Source organism: Rhipicephalus microplus, chromosome 3 (assembly GCF_043290135.1).
Source record: "Rhipicephalus microplus isolate Deutch F79 chromosome 3, USDA_Rmic, whole genome shotgun sequence".
NCBI classification, from domain to species: domain Eukaryota; kingdom Metazoa; phylum Arthropoda; class Arachnida; order Ixodida; family Ixodidae; genus Rhipicephalus; species Rhipicephalus microplus.
The window spans coordinates 95214199-95228327 of NC_134702.1; positions in this window are offsets into that span (position 1 = coordinate 95214199).

The following is a 14129-nucleotide window of genomic DNA, read 5'->3' on the forward strand; positions in this document are numbered from 1 at the left end:
TAGGGACCGGATAGGATGGGTGGGTTTAGTGCGGTTTCAATCGATCGACATGAGCAATCTCGCGACTGCGACAGCGTCGGTCTGTCGATGGTTGAACCGGCTGAATAATTGCGTTGACCGGTGAGGACTGACGTGGGACTCGTACTTTGTACTTCGGCAGTAGCTTGGTGGAAAGACCAGGAGCAGATGAGGGAATGCGAAGCCATACCAACGTGCCAGGCGAATATGACTGGGGAGGCAGGTTTTAAACGTGATGGTCCTTTTGGTACACTTGATCTTGCGTGGTGAAGGAACGTGCTAGTTGCCTACAATCTTCCGCATATGTGGTGACTTCGAATAGAGTTGTTGATTCTGAAGCGTCCGGACGGTACAAGAGAATCGTGTCCATGAGTGAGGAAGGTTCGCGCCCGTAGAGGAGGAAGAATTGAGAGAATCCTGTCGTAGACTGAGTGGCGCTATTGTAAGCGTAAGTAACAAAGCGGAGTATGCGGTCTCAGTTGGTGTGGTCAGCGGACACGTACATTGACAGCATGTCGCCCAGTGTGCGGTTAAACCGTTTGTCCATTCCATTTGTTTGCGGATGATACGCACTGGTTGTCCGATGCACAACGTTGCATTCATGAAGAATGGCTTGTACGGCTTTGGAAAGAAACGTACGTCCGCGGTCGCTGAGTAGCTCACGAGGCGCGCCATGGTGAAGAACAAGATTGCGAAGGATAAACAAGTCAACTTCACGTGATGTGGCCTCTGGCAGCGCAGCAGTTTTAGCATAGCGTGTAAAGTGATCGTTAGCGACAACCACCCAGCGGTTCTCATCAGGAGTGTAGAAAAGCGGACCGTACAAGTCAATTCCAATGCGGTTAACAGGTCGGGGTGGGCAAGGCAACGGCTGCAGTTGTCTATTGGCTATGTTTGGTGGGCTTTTTCAGTGTTTACAATTGGAACACGAACGTACGTACTGTCGGATGAATCGGTACATTCCGCGCCAAAAGTACCGCAGTCGGAGGCGTGCATACGTTTTCATCACCCCGGCGTGGGCGCTGATGTGGCTCTCGGCGCTGTACACCTCAGTTGTTGCTGGTCTCAGCACTGTTTACACGCGTAGTCCCTCTGAATACCAGCGCTGATCACCAATTGTTGCAGACCGGGGTATACCCGGTCTTTTGTGGTAGCGTGGTGTAGCTTCGGATTGAGGAAACGAATGCTGAGAAGATGGGGATACGAAAAACAAACAGGTTTATGGCACTATTTACACTTATTTACAGCATAGAAAGGTTAGGAGTTCACAAACCACGAATGTGGTGATTGAACCATTACATGATTCAGAGCGATGTCCTGCATTCTGCAGCGTCGTTTTGAACCCTGTCGGGCTCCTCCACCTTGATTGGAACGTCAATCACACACACACAAGACACCGCCCACAGGTCATAATTCAGTAGCACATGGTCCGCCGAATAGTTATTGCCCCTCTTGACGCAATGCTCTGAGGATATGGGAAGTCGGGTTCCTTCCCGGAACAATTTGGCGGTTCGGTTGCTTCTTCCTTCTTTCCCAGGAAGGGCAGTCAAGAAGTTAACACTTGAATCGCGGAGACACGACCTGTGCGGTTGGTCTGCTTCGCCGGCCCGGAGGAATCGTTTGTAGGGATTTAGGCTCACGGACTGGCTTCTAATCTCTTTGTCGCTCCTTGCCACTGGACGCTGGCTCTGAGAGAACTGGGGTTCCAGGCGTGGGAGTGCTGCCCAGATACGTTTCTCAGCGACGGCATGGCGCCTACTGACGACGGTCATAACTGCTTCCCCCTGGCCAGATGAGTTACGGAGGGCAGTAGTCACCGCTGCTGCTCGCAGGGACGACGAAAGGGTCCGTTGGTGAATGCCAGGAACTCACCTTCGCCGGTCACACTGTCTTAGTAATTGCCGAAAACTTCGACAGCGTCTCTGAAACTGGACCCCATGCACAAGCAAGCACTTGGCCCCCTTCGATCAAACCAAGCCCAAAGAGGGATGGCAAACCAATTTTCATTACTAGCTTTACGAAAAGGCTCACACTCAAAACTCTCAGTACTCACTTCTGCTGAGAAACCAAACGTGCTACCTTACACATTTACATAATACCTTGCACAAAAAACAACTATCAATTTTGAAACATTGTCAAGGGCGCTCTTGAATAACTTAGAGAGAGCGGCTGAGCGCATCCGCGTTTCTATTCAATTTGCCTTTCTTATACTTAATGTCAAAATAATATTGCTGAAGAATCAGGCTCCGCCTCAAAAGGCGACAGTTCTTCGATGTCGCAGTTTTCAGCCAGGTAAGGGTACAATGGTCTGTTTTTACTCTAAATTTAGCACCTCCGAGGTAACACTGCAGCCTATGAATGACCCACACAATGCAAGCGCACTCCTTTTATGAAGCACAGTTCGCCATATCACGAGAGCTCAATTTCCGGCTCAAATAGAGCATAGGATGTTCTTCATAATCGTCATCCTTCTGACATAGAACGGCTCCTAGACCTCGAGTGAGGTCTAACGTAGTCACGTAAGCTGCTCGACTAACCTGTTTCACTCTCTCTTCAATGTTCGGAATCGGATACACCTGATCCTTTGTGAGAGCACTTAACTTTCGATAGTCAACTACAGGTCGCGGGTTTTTGCCTGGAGCTTCTAGAAAGATCATTGGCGAAGCGTATTCGCTTTCCGAGAGTTTATTTACTTCTAATTTCAGCATGCGCTTTACTTCTTTATCGAGGATATCTTCCTGTAGTGGAGATAAACGATAACAATTCGACTTCACGGGTTCTTAGGAAGTCCACTCAATGACGTGCTCAGTCAAATCAGTCCGACCCAGCTTGTGAACAAAGCAGTCATCAAACACCCCTATCAGCTTGCAAATATCAGAGAGCTGGGATTCCTTTAATTCCTCTTTTTGCTTAGTCCTACTAAGGAGTTTTTAGCGCTGCCTTTCCCTCCACTTAGACAAACAAAGTTGTGTAACATCTCTTCAAGAAGATTCAGGGTCATATTCACCACAGTCTCTCTTTGCACATAAGGCATCATTAGCTTGCAATAATAAGTGCGCACCTCTTTAGGTCTACCTGGAATTTTCACTGCGTAGTTGGTCATAGATAGCTTTGCAACTACTTGCGCAGGTCCTTCCCACTGTACTTCGAGCCTGTTCTGCCTTGACGCTTTTAACAACATGACTCGGTCGCTTATATTGAAAGTTCGCTGACTAACTGTTCTATCATAGTAAACTTTTGATCGGGCCTGAGCAGATTTCATGCTGACCTCCACAAGTTCTTTAGTGTTATATAGCCGCTCCAGTAGATTCAGAATGAACTCTACCATGGTGGGATCTTCTCCATGTCCTTCCCACGCTTCGCGCACGATTCTCAAAGGTGAGCACAATGACCTACCATACACCAACTCGGCAGGGCTAAAACCAGTGGATTCTTGGTGTACCGTCCGCAAAGCAAAAAGTGCCGCTGGGAGGCATGCATCCCAGTCTCGTTTGTTCTCGTAACACAATCCTCGAAGGACGCGCTTCAGGACGTAATGCCATCTTTCTACACTGTTGCTCTGAGGGTGATGAATAGAGCTGTGCACTATTTTAATGCCACCTCGTTCAAAAAAGGAGGTCGTGAGGACACTAGTGAATACGCTGCCCTGGTCACTCTATATCTCTGAAGGAAATCTTACTCGCGAAAAGACGGACAACAAAGAATCCACAACACTCTGTGACGTTACCTCACGCAGTGCCACCGCCTCAGGAAATTTAGTGGTTGGGCATAACATAGTTAGAATGTAACGACATCCCGTCTTTGTCACAGAGAGTGGCCCAACTATATCAATCACTAACCGTTGAAACGACTCGGTAATGATTGGCATTAACACCATAGGTGCTTTATACTTATCCTGTGCCTTTCAAACTCGCTGGCATGTATCGCACGACCACACAAAACTTTCCACGTCCTTGAAACAGCCAGGCCAGGAATACTCTTGTAATAGCCTCAGCTCAGTTTTCCTGTTTCTAAGGTGACACGACCACGAACTGCCATGTGAAAGTCTCAGCAGGTTTGCGCGATATTTCTGGGGAACGACTAGTTCGTCTCGTTCCACTCCGCGCTTATCCTTATATAAGCGATACAACATGCCATTTCTCAGAAGGAAATATTTTTCCTGGGCTGTTTACTCGCCCTTTGGCGCTCTCTGATCTTCTGAATCGTGGCATCCTCTAACTGCTCAGTGGCCAAGTTATCCCTGTTCGCACTCAGTAGTAAAGTAAAGCTGTTGGAGGCTGGTGGCAGTAACGCACACTCAAATTCATTATTTATTTATTTTTTTATTTACAGTACCTTACAGAGCCCTCGAGGGGCATTGTGTAACAGGGGCGGTACAGATAATATGTTAGAAAAATACATATACGTAACATCTACACATACATAGGCAAATAATAAATATAATAGAAAATGCAGTTCTACTAATGAACATGTAAGCAAAATACAAACTAGAAAAGTGAGTTACAGTATGTGAAGGTGAAATACAAAAAAACTATTATGACAGTAACTACAACCTAGCGATAGTGCAAAAACATCGGCAACAGTCCTATAAACACTGATGATTGCGAAGATGCAATAGAGCAGTTTTTGGTGCAAAAGTATTTATTAAGAGTATGATAGAACTTTGTGTGGTCTTGTTCTGACGCAAGATCATCTGGCAAATCATTCCACAAACGAATAGCTCGTGGAAGAGCCGACTGGTCGAAAGCGTTAGTATTGCCGTACATGCGTGATAAGCTAAAGGTGTTATGTAGTCTGCTCGAAGTTCTATGTGTTAGATTAAGGTGAACAGATGGCATCATGCTGGTGTGGATTAGTTTGTGAAATAGTGATAAAAGTGAGACGTCGCGGCGAATTTTCAGTGGCTCGAGTGCAAGCCTATGTTTAATCTGTGTTACACTGGACGGGTAGCTGTGATTACGCGCTATGAGTCGACTAGCTCTGTTCTGTATACATTCTAGCTTATCTATGAGGTATTGTTGATATGGTGACCAAATGGAGGATGCAAACTCCAGTTGAGGACGGATTAGAGCAAGGTAAGCCAGTTTGCGCACATGAGAGGGAACACTGTATAGATTTCGGCACAGAAAACCTAATGATCTTGATGAGTTGGCACAGATAGAAGTGATATGTGTGGACCACGAAAGTGTAGAAGTTAAGTTTATGCCTAGGTATTTGTAATGATCAGCACGTTCTACAATGCTATTATCAATTTTGTATTGGCCATTAAAGTTATCACGTTTGCGACTAAAGGAGATAAGTTTGAATTTGGAAACATTAAGTGTCATCTGCCATGTTTTGCGCCACTCAATTATATGCTCGAGGTTTTTTGAAGAGTTAGATGATCGCTATGGTTTCGGATGGGACGATAGAGAGAGAGAAAGAGAGAGAAACTACATTTTCTCGCGCATCCGGCGTGCGGGAAGCCACCGGCCGCGCAGGGCGCGGGTATTCCCTATCTAAATACTATGGCTAATAATCCTATAGTCCCAGGCCCTAGATCTTGAGGACATTGTACTCTGGCTAGGCGTTGGATACTCGGGCTCCTCCACTCCCGTGTTCCGGGGCGTCGGTTCCCTTTCTCGTCATGGATAGACGAGAAAGGGAACCAACGATAGATAATGCTGTCATCGGCAAATATACGCATACATGAAGATAAGTTGTCCGGCAGGTCGTTAATGTAGATGAGGAAAAGTAAGGGACCAATAATACTGCCCTGTGGTACACCAGAGGAAACGTAACAGATTGATGAAGAGTGATTGTTGGCGATAGTGAATTGTTGGCGGTTAGTTAGGAAGTTTCTGAGCCATGTTAGCGTGAGTGAATCAAGTTTTACTGATGACCGTTTGAATATCAAGCGACAATAAGCAACACGATCGAATGCCTTTGCAAAATCAAGAAATAAATAATCTGTCTGTAGATTACTGTGCATGTTAGAATGTAGGTCGTTGGTGAACTCAAAGAGTTGAGTTTCGCAAAAACGACTCTTTCGGCGCCCGTGCTGGTTCGAGAAAAAGAAATTCTGAGATTCTAGATGCGCATAAATGTTAGAAGCTATGATATGCTCAAGCATCTTGCAACATATGCACGTCAAAAAAATGGGGCGATAATTTCCAGGTGAACTTTTACTGCCAACTTTATGAACTGGCACTACCTTCGCTATCTTCCAGTCAGAAGGCAACATTCCTGTAGCGAGCGACTGCCGAAAAATGTGAAACAAGATATGCCAGACACATAAACAGTGTTCTTTAATATTTTTGAATTTATATCGTCAATACCAGGAGATGATGACATCTTCAGATTTTCAATAATTTTAACTGTGCCTTCAATTGTGATATCTCTAAATCACATGAATGAGTAATCGTGTTCAACAATTTCTGGAAGATGAGCATGCTCGCATTATCGCGAGATTGCTCCTCCGGCTGACCGATTTCTGGTGCCTCGCTGCCACGGTTGCCTGAAATGTCTTCCTCTGTTTGCACCATTGTTACGTCATGTGCTTCCTCGGTAATCTTTCACTCCAAGGATAGCTGAGTTACCAATTTTCGTGCCTTTGAACGAGTTAAGGCTTGAACTACCCTGTCACTGAAGAGAATGCCCTTCTCTCGCAAGAACATATAAGACTTGTTTGAGAACAAGTACGGATAAAATTTAGGGAGTTCTTCTGAAACTGCTGCCTCGGTTGTTAGTTTACAAAAGTGGCCCTCAATTATAACGGTTGCGACAGGCAAGCATACGCTCTGCTCTTCCACCACCTGGCGGATCCACGAGCACTGTCCTTTGTAGTCGGATGGTGACACATACAACGGGTGGACAACATACATTGTTGCTGCCGAGTCACGCAGCACTTTGCATGGCTTTCCATTCACTACCAGGTCATGCATGTAAGGCTTCAGTAACCTCATGTTTTCTTCGCACTCACTGGCAAGTGAAAACGTCATCTTTTTTTTTTCGGCAGTTTGCGGCTATGTGACCAGTCTCATTGAATTTGAAGCAAGCAAATGGTTTCTTAACCTCAAAAGCATTTTTAGCCTTTCCCCCGTTTGCCCCTTCTCATTAGGTTCCCTATCGTCTTTCTTTGAAAATTTGTCAGAAGAAACACTTCTTTCCCCTTTTTTATGTCGAAAGCTCGAAAAGTATTTTCCGTAACCTTTACTTGAATTTGCCTTGGAATTGTGGGCTACATCTGCACACAGGTTATTGCTATAATGTCGTCGCGATGAATACTCCTCCACGAGTTCGGCAGCTTTCGTCACAGAACTTATAACACCTCGGTCCTGTAACCAGTTTTTTTCCTGCTCTGGGAGACAATGCAAAAACTGTTCTAATATAATCCTCTCCACTACAGCGTTCCTATCACTGTATGAATCTGGGCTCTTAAACCATTCTGTCCAATTCGCTCTCATTTTGTGCAGAAAGTCGGGATAGCTCTCGCTCTTAGACTTTTTAGCGCCCCTAAATCTTTGTCTAAAAGCCTCTGCGTAAAGTCTACACTTTGTTAAAAGGCTAGCCTTGACTTTCTTATAGTTGTCTGCGTCCTCCTTGCTGAGTCGCGCAACAACCTCTGCTGCCTCGCAGGGCAGAACTGTGAGAAGCCTTTGGGACCATCTGTCCTGCTCATACAACACTTTCTCGCACATCCGTTCAAAATTTGCCAGGTACAGACGAATATCCCCTGATACCACGTATGGCTGGATGTACTTAGACATCTTGAACTCTGCCTCCCCGTTGGGAAGAGCTATCATTTCCTGGGAACTGCTACCCGACCTTCTTCCCAACTCGAGTTCTCGTTTACGCATCTCGATATCATGCGCCCGTCTTTTTGCCTCACGCTCACGTTCCATGCGACGTTCCTCTCTTTCAGATTCCTGTCTTTTTGTTTCACGCTCTCGTTCTAGGCGATGTTTCTCTTTTTCGCGTTCCTTTATTTGACTGATGAGGTCCCATGCTTCAATGACCTTCTCATTAACAGCCCCCAAATCATCAATCACTTGAATGGTTATGGGTTTTCGTGCCGAACCCGTTGTATGGATCCCCAATTCCTCCCACAACATCAACAAGTCCGGCTTCTGCAGCTTCTTAAGTCCATCATTGTACTGAGTGTTCGCTACTTCCAAAATAACTTCCCGAAACGGCAAAACTGAGTCTTTCGGCAAAGTTAACTACCAGTTCTAAAATTTAACCCTCTTTTAGAACCTGGTTCACTCAAAGGAAAAGCCAAGCACTCACCCATACGTGATCCATGTCTCGAGACAGCTGCTTTTCTTGGGCCGACTGTTGTTGTCCCTTGTAGCTTCGTATCCGACCGCTGCCAACCATTTGTTGTGGATCCCACCACTGCCACCAGTTGTTGCGGCTCTCGGCGCTGTTCACCTCAGTTGCTGATCTCAGCACTGTTTACCCGTAGTCGCTCTGAATCCAAGCGCTGATCAGCAGTTGTTGCGGACCGGGGTATACCCGGTCTTTTGTGGTAGCGTGGTGTAGCTTCGGATTGAGGAAACAAACGATGAGAAGATGGGGATACGAAAAACAAACAGGTTTAAGGCACTATTTACACCTATTTACAGCATAGAAAGGTTAGGAGTTCACAAACCACGAACGTGGTGGTTGAACCATTACATGGTTCAGAGCGATGTCCTGCATTCTGCAGCGTCGTTTTGAACCCTGTCGGGCTCCTCCACCTTGATTGGAACGTCAATCACACACACACAAGACACCGCCCACAGGGCATAGTTCAGTAGCACATGGTCCGCCGAATAGTTATTGCCCCTCTTGACGCAATGCTCTGAGGATATGGGAAGCCGGGTTCCTTCCCGGAACAATTTGGCGGTTCGGTTGCTTCTTCCTTCTTTCCCAGGAAGGGCAGCCAAGGAGTAAACACTTGAATCGCGGAGACACGACCTCTGCGGTTGTTCTGCTTCGCCGACTCGGAGGAATTGTTTGTAGGGATTTAGGCTCACGGACTGTCTTCTAATCCCTTTGCCGCTCCCTGCCGCTGTACGCTGGTTCCGAGAGAACTGGGAGTTCCAGGCGTGGGAGCGCTGCCCAGCTACGTTTCTGAGTGACGGCATGGCGCCTACTGACGACGGTCATAACAGCACATTCAGTATCCGCGTGAAAGGAGTCGCAAATAGCAGCACGTAGGTGGCGAGGAATCACAAGCAAACACTTGCGGCCGTCGGAAAGGTGGTTGCGACGGTACATGAGTCTATCGCGGATTGTGAAATGTCGAGCTGTACGTCTTAGTAAACGATTGGCGGTACCTTGGTGAGGCTGACACAGTACCTCTATCATAGAGACTATCCAAGCGTCTTGGCGGTGCTCGTAGTGCATGCCAGTGAACGAAGGTGCCGCAGCATCGAGACTGGAAACAGACGCACTTCCATGTTCATGCGGAAGTGGAGAGCGGGAAAGAGCATCGGCATCTGAATGTCTGCGACCCGACCTGTAGACGACACAGATATCATAGTCTTGAAGACGCAAAGCCCAACGAGCCAGATGGCCAGACAGGTCTTTTAGTGACGATAACCAGCAGAGGGCATCAGTCACGACGTCAAATGGACGGCCATAGACGTATGGTCGAAATTTAGAGATTGCCCAAACGATGGCCCTACATTCCTTTTCTGTGACCGAATAATTCTTTTCAGCCCAGTAAGAGTATGACTGGCATAAAAAACTACGTACTCATCGTAGCCAGACTTGCGTTGAGCAAAATAGCGCCAAGGCCGACTCCACTACCATCGGTGTGGATTTCGGTAGGGAATCTGGGTCAAAGTGACGGAGAATCGGTGGAGATGTCAGCAAATGACGTAGTTGCGCAAGTGCGTCATCGCAAGCGGAAGACCACGCCAAAATTTCTTCACTCTCAGAAATTAACCGTGTTCAAGAGCTACTACGGATGCGAAATTACGGACGAATCAACGAAAGTATGATCATAAGCCGATAAAGCTCCGGAGTTCCTTTAGTGTCGATGGCTTAGGAAACTGGACGACGGCACGAGGTTTCGCAGTGTCAGGTAGAACACCATCCTTGCTGACATGCCCTAAGATGGTGAGCTTCCGGGCGGCAAAATGGCAATTTTCAAATTTAGTTGGAGCCCAGCATGTGTGAGGCATTCCAGGATACTTGCGAGGTGCAGAAGATGGGTATCAAAGTCTTTTGAAAAAATGACGACGTCGTCTAGAAAGCAAAGACACGTCTGCCATTTGAGGCCTCGAAGTAGGTGGTCCATCAGACGCTCGAAGGGGGCAGGGGCATCGCAAAGACCGAATGGCATCACGTTAAACTTGTACAAGCCATCCGGAGTTACAAACGCAGTCTTCGAGCGGGCAGATTCATCCATGGGTACTTGCCAGTATCCCGATCGAAGATCCAGCGAGGAAAAAAACTCTGCTTCTTGCGAACAGTCGAGAGCATCGTCAACATCTTTGCGCGCGATCTTGTTAAGGCGCCTGTAATCAACACAGAATCGGATGCTCTCGTCCTTCTTTTTGACCAGTACCACTGGGGAGGCCCACGGACTGTTGGATGGCTGTACGCCGTTACGACTGAGCATATCAGACATTGCATCGTCAATAACTTAGCGTTCAGAGTGAGAGACCCGGTATGGATGCTGTCGCAATGGTGCGTCGGCGCCGGTGTCTATACGATGAACAATTGCAGATGTTCAGCTCAAATCGGTTTGCTTGAAGTTGGAGGACGTCCGGAAGTGGTCGAGAAGTGTCAAAAGTAGGGTCTTTTGGACTACAGGAATGTCCGAATAAATCGATGGAAGGAAGGCGTCTATGGAAGATGTGGTGGACTTGGGAGCGGGAGTAATACTGGCGATTTGAAGGCTTGTTGCGTGATCGAGCAGTTGACTGACGCAAACACGCTCAATGTCCTCAGAACGGCCGATGCATTTGCCACTGAATAATCTGGCTGGCGCTGAAAGCAGATTTGTGGCGTAAATGATCATGGAAGTGTTTTCGACCATCAGAATAGCAAAAGGTATAAGAACGTTTTTTTTTTCGAAAAGTGAAGTCTTCAGACGGCGTGAACAGGACGTTCAAAAAAGTAGCATTGTCGCAGGAGATTGGGCCTATAACCAAAGACATTAGTGGTATATCCGTGTCTGCGGTGACGACAACACGAGAAATGGGAGGCTTGCTAGAATCGTCGTCGGCGAGTGATAATAATTCCAGTTTGGCCCGGGCACAATCAACAACGGCATGATGTGCGGAAAGGACGTTTCAGCCTAATATCACGTCGTGCGAGCGGTATGGACAAACGAGGAATTCGACTACGTACAGAACGACCTGGAATGAGTAGCCGAGCCGTGCACGTCATAGAAGGGTTTACTTGGTGCGCGGTTGTCGTACGCAGGAAGAAGTCAGAAAGCGGAATCTTAAGTTTCTTTAACTTGCGAAACATTGCTTCACTCAATACAGACACGGCAGCTACCGTATCTATCAATGCTTACGGCAACACCTTCAATAAAAAAACAGTTATTTCGTTAGTGGGTAGAGGACGGGGCCTTGTAGAGTTCGATGGTGGCGCAGTTCTTGCCTCCGGAACTGTGATGGTCAGCTTTCTGTTTGGGCAGGTGGTGCACGCCGAAGCATCGGTGCAGCCGATTGCGTGGCGAGGACGATCGGTGCTGGTTGAATGCGTGGCGGCTCAATGGAGAGGTGTCCGAAGTAGCATCGAGAGGCAGCGTCTGTGGTGGCTCTTTGTGGGCGTAGCCGTAGGTTTCATTGATGGTACCTGGATAAGGAACGCACCGGTGACCGAACCGCTCAACATGGCCAGGCAGACGACAGTAGTTGCAGATGGGTCTGTTATCCGGTGTGCGCCAAAGGTTGTTGGCAAACGTTGAAGGACGGCGGGAAAGGGGAACATGCGAACCTGCCGGATGCGTGTTGCGTAGGCGTTCGTTTGGTGGGCAGAGTCGACAACCTTTGACGGCGCATGTGCCAGCCTTCGTGTGAGGTCAGCGTAAATCAGGGGAAAGGAACAGGCGGTGGCTGGTACGTGGGAGGGAGTGCCTCGCAGACTTGCTCTTCGATGGTTTGGCGCAGCGACGAGGTCAGCCCGTGAGTATTGCTGGGAAGGAAGAGCGCAAGAGACTACTGGTCAGCCACTTCCTCTCGGATGAACTGTTGCATTTGCGGCGTCAATACCGTCTGTTCCGGTTAAATTGCACCAACGGTCAATGGTGACTTGGTGGTCATGTCGAAAGTAGGGCGTCGCGTTGAAATGCGCTCTTTTCGCAACTCATCATAGTTTTGGCAGTGCTGAATAACATCCGCAACTGTTCGTGGTTTTTCGCCACCAGCATGCGGAAGGCATCATCTCCGATGCCCTTCATAATATGTTTGACCTTGGCTGTTTTGGGCATGTCGGAATCGTAGCAATGGCAGAGGCCCACAACGTCCTCTATATAGGACGTGAGACCCTCTCCACACAGTTGGGCGCGTTCTCGCAAGCGCTGTTCTGCGTGAAGCTGGCGCACTGTTGGTCGGCCGAACACGTCCGTGAAGGTGATCTTGAAAGTGGCCCAGTCGGTAAGCTGAGCTTCATGGTTGTTGAACCAGAGCTCCGCTACTCCTCTCAGGTTAAAGTGGATGCGGCCAAGTTTGTCGTTTTCGTCCCACCTATTATTGACGCTTACTCTCTCGTACGAAGACAGCCAGTCCTAGACGTCCTGCTCATCGGTGTCGCTGAAGATGACTGGGTCTTGCTCTCTCGGCACTACGGGCAGGTGGGGATGTAAGAATGGTCTGCCATGCAACGTTGGTGGACATCGTTGACGGCGAAGGTAAAGCTTGGTTGCGGAGTTCCAGGATGGGAAATGGATCCAGCACTCTCCACCACTTGTTAGTACGCCTTTAGCATTGAGCCGAAGACACATTTATTGGGGGAAACGCAGAGGTAATGCCGACCAGCTCTCATGTGGAGCGAGTGCGAGCAGCAACAACACTCTTCCTTCTCCTCTTTTACTGGCGCTCATGCCTTTGCCATATAATAATGCTACAAAACACACAAACAAACACATAAATGTTATTCAAAACAATAATTAATTCACTAGGCGACCTTGGAATGGAACAAAGCGGAAAGCATTAGAACGATTCACCTTCTACTCGCTCAATCACTTACGTTGGGTTTGTGTTATGTCCGGAGGAAAACAAACACATGTGATTGCTACTTATGCAGCGTTGTGTGAAGAGAAAGCGGGCGCAGGCATCATGTTAGAGTCTTTCTGTTGTTCATTCTCGCTATGTCTGCTGGATTCCACTCCAATATTTGAGGAAGAAATTTTAGCATATATTTTAGAAAATTTTCAGTAAATGATACGGCAGTTGTAATATGTACTTACTGATTCGCCCTCCCTTCGTAGATCGACAACCGCAGCTTCTCTGTTCATGTCTTCTGTTAAGAATGCTTTCGCTACTTTTCTTCCTAAAAACTTGGGAAAGTGTGGTTGTTATGGGTTTGAGGTCTCGGTTGATCTCGGGCGTTGGTCTCTAGATTGTCCTTAAAATCCATTGTCCCTGTGGCCAGTTTTTTACTTAATCCCGACTCCGTAAATATTTTTTACTTATGAATTTCATGCAAATGAGGTTGCCACATGAAGAATGCGGCCATGTACTTTTTTTTTTGCTCAGGTTGATATGTGGTGCCTCACTTGCAAAATGGAAGTGTGGTTCACTAAATTTCGATGCCGCATTCCGCCTCCTAATTTTTTTTATACCAGTGTGGTCAGCTGCCGTCTCCCCATTGCTTTTACTCTAGAGGATCTGAAAGCATTCATCACGGGATCAGTGATTCCCGTTACTTGTATTAACTAAAGTGTCTAAATCTTTTAAACATATCGTGCCGTCATCAACCGCAAGCCGTATCAGCGCCTTAAAACGCTGTGCCTAAGAGCCTTGCAACGCCTTAGTGTGGAACTTAGTGCGCTTGTGCTTGCTCTGCTGCTCTCGCAGATTAGAGCCGTTGTAAGATGCTCTTATATATAAGGCATGTGGTGGGCGGTGAGAAGATATAGTTAAAAAAGTTTGAGACCGTAAACGCTTTCGTTTGGTTTCCAT